The following is a 3,357-nucleotide window of genomic DNA, read 5'->3' on the forward strand; positions in this document are numbered from 1 at the left end:
CGCTGGTTCTGCAGCAGGCTTGTCCTTGCTAGACAGGAGAGCTGGCAGCTTTCTGTTACGAGGGAGCTTATTTTTTCTCATAGGAATGCATTGACCAGCGTTGATTGGCCAGTGTACAGTATTCAGCCAATCAACGCTGGTTTTGCTGGAGGCTCGTCTGTGAGGAGGCGGAGTTTAAGATCCGACCACAGCAGTCTCCATTGTGGTCCGATCTTAGAATCCGCCTCCTCACAGACGAGCCTCCAGCAAAACCAGCGTTGATTGGCCGAATAGTCAATAGGGAAAGCCTCAGCGTTGATTGGCCTCAATCTTCTGTGGAGAGATCTAGTTTAGGGCCTATTTTTTTGTGGGACAAACTGTGCTTTTTATTTGTACTGGTCTGGGATATATATCACTTTTTGATCACTTTTTATACTGTAAGGTATCTTTTTATGTTTTTTTTTGTTTGTTTTTACATTCATCGTGTGGGTTACATAATGTTTATGTTTCATTGTCTAGGTTGTCACAGATGTGGTAATGTCAAATATGTATAGGGATTCTTTTTTTGCTTTTACTGGTGGACTTGAATCAAAGATCTTCTAATCGCCAGTTATTATTATTATTATTATTATTATTATTATTATTGTTTATTTATATAGCACCATTAATTCCATGGTGCTTTACATTTGGGGGTTACATACAATTCACAAAATATACAGGTACATATCATACTAACAGTGATCGGCTGGCACAGTGGGGTAGAGGGCCCTGCCCGCGAGGGCTTACAATCTATGAGGGAAGGGGGTAGAGACAGAAGGAGAGGGGGAGACTGTACAGATGGCGGTGCGGTGATAGTGTTATTGGAGGTTGTAGGCCTTCCTGAATAGTTGAGTCTTCAGGGCCTTCTTAATATACACTGATATATATATATATATATATGTATATATATATATATATATATATATATATATATATATCAGCCTGACAGACTATGACATTAATTCTGGATTGTAGGCTCATAGGCTTCAGGCAGACCTGGGACAATGGATCTGGACAACCCTCCCAAACCGGAATGCACCATGGGAAGGAAGGGGAGAAATTGTGTCCAGAATATGTTGGGAAACCCCTCGGATGATTGACTGAGGGATTTAAGAGGTTAACACTAGAGATGAGCGAACACTGTTCGGAACAGCCGTTCCAAACAGCACGCTCACAGCGGCCAGCCGCCGGCAAATTCTGCGTGCCAGGTGCTTCCATTCATTTCTATGGGAGCGTGCTGTTCGGATCGGCTGATCTGAACAGTGTTCGCTCATCTCTAGTTAACACCCATGTTCAGAGCTGTATTATTAACCCACTCAGCTGCTGACATATCCTTGTGCATCCTCTTCCACTTTTTTCCATTTTGGTCTTTTGACGATTCAGAGAAATGGTCAACAAGGGCAATGTGAGTGTGAATGTGTAACTTTCATGGCCTTGTGCACTAATGTTTCTACAACTGGCGGCCTGAAAAATAAGTACTGTATATCCTCCTAAGGGTATGTTCACACAGTTCAATGGGAGTCCCTTGCATTTTCTGCATCAGCATCCCATCACGGCTAGCCGTGTTGAGAACTCACATGGTGGAAAAGGATTCTGCCATGTGAACATACCCTAAGTTATTCTACGTTGCACTTTGCAGCCATTTGTTTACTGGGTTGATATAGAACAAGTCAATGTTATTGTTGTTGTCACAAGTTATTTTTTTCTAAGCAAAAATAAGAGGTTCCCGCCGACTTAGAGAATCACAGCTAGTTTACCTATAAACTCCAATATAAGGGATATCTTTTGAATGGGTGGACAGAGATAAACAAAACCAAGAAAACTCCATATTGTTTAGGGTCACAGAGAGAAACAAAATTGGCATTGAGATGAGCATTTTATGTATAGTGACAGGTCCTCTTTAATTGAAACTCACACAGAAATAAAAGACAACACAAAATAGACAAGACGAAGTGACGTTACTTTGTGTTCATTCTTTAAAACAGTTTCTGAACAAAACATTGCGAATTGCAGCATTTCTAATAATGACAGACACTCAGAACTTTGTTTCCATGGCAACATAAGGAGACTACATTGCAATATTCATTTAGCATTGCTCAGAAAAAATAGAGGCATGTACCAACTACTGTATGTACCCGGTTTTATTTATACAACTACACAAAGATGTGGTGGAAGCGTACAGCAAAGCCTTTTATACAATATCAAATGGCAGCTCCAATCTGAGATGGCACTAAAATAAATGTTAAGCTCTGTCATCTGTATCTGTACTTGTAAAACTGTGAGGCATTTTAGGAAGGCTCAAGTCCACAGCGAAATACATCACTGCTCAATCCCTTCACTAGCCATTGGCAAACATCAGCATAGTGCAGGGATTGAATGCGTGAAGTCATTTTTTGTAAGGCAATAATTACCTTGTAAGAAAGTTTTGGTGTCTGTTCCTTCTCCTTCTGACAACCTCCAGGATGTAAGGGGAGGAGGAAAGAGACAGTCCTTAAATGATTATAATAATAGGGATACTAAAGAGTATTATGCTATGTGAAGGACACTAAAGGGGCATTATGCCATGCGTTACACAAAGAAGGCGCCATTACTAATGGGAGCACAAAAAGACTGGGTGGGTCTCAGGGAACCATAGCCAGAGTTACGTTAGGTTCACACCTGCGTTTGGCACTCCGTTCTGTGGTTTCCGTCTTCTGCATGCAAGAATACTGAAACCACAGACCGGGTCCGGCGGTGAGCGTTTTATGCCGTTTTTTTTAAATCCTGACACAGAGTACTGCATGTCCGACTCTGTCCGGATTTAAAAAACCGGTTTTGCGGCGGAGAGCATAAAACGCTCACCGCCGCTCACAGCCGGACAGCTTTCTCACCCATTCAAATGAATAGGTGAGAAAGAGTCCTGCAGGTTTCTGTATCCTGCCTCTGTTTTGTGCAGGAAACGGAAACCTGCAGAACGGAGACCGGGCGCAGATGTGAACGAGCCCTTAGGGACCAATTAATAAATTTGCTCATGTAATACATGCAGGGAAACAGCATAGAGAGGAATTATTCTGTCTGATCTCTTTGTGGTATGGCCTAAATAAATTTTCAGCCTGCTAGCACACCACTGGGAATAGCCAATGATATTAAGCCACTTTAGATTGCTGAAGCTCTGCTTTGGCATCCTACCGTCTGGGGCTGGGAGATGCAAAATGAAGAGAAATCTGAGACTGATGTCTGCCTAAAATTCATTTTCCAAAGTATGAACAAGTCTTTAAGGAGGTACATGACTGTTAACCCACCAATTGTCTAGTGATAAGGCTATGGGAAAGCCAAAAATCTAGGACCCAAATGGAGACC

The sequence above is a fragment of the Leptodactylus fuscus genome, chromosome 5 (assembly GCF_031893055.1).
Source record: "Leptodactylus fuscus isolate aLepFus1 chromosome 5, aLepFus1.hap2, whole genome shotgun sequence".
NCBI lineage: Eukaryota > Metazoa > Chordata > Amphibia > Anura > Leptodactylidae > Leptodactylus > Leptodactylus fuscus.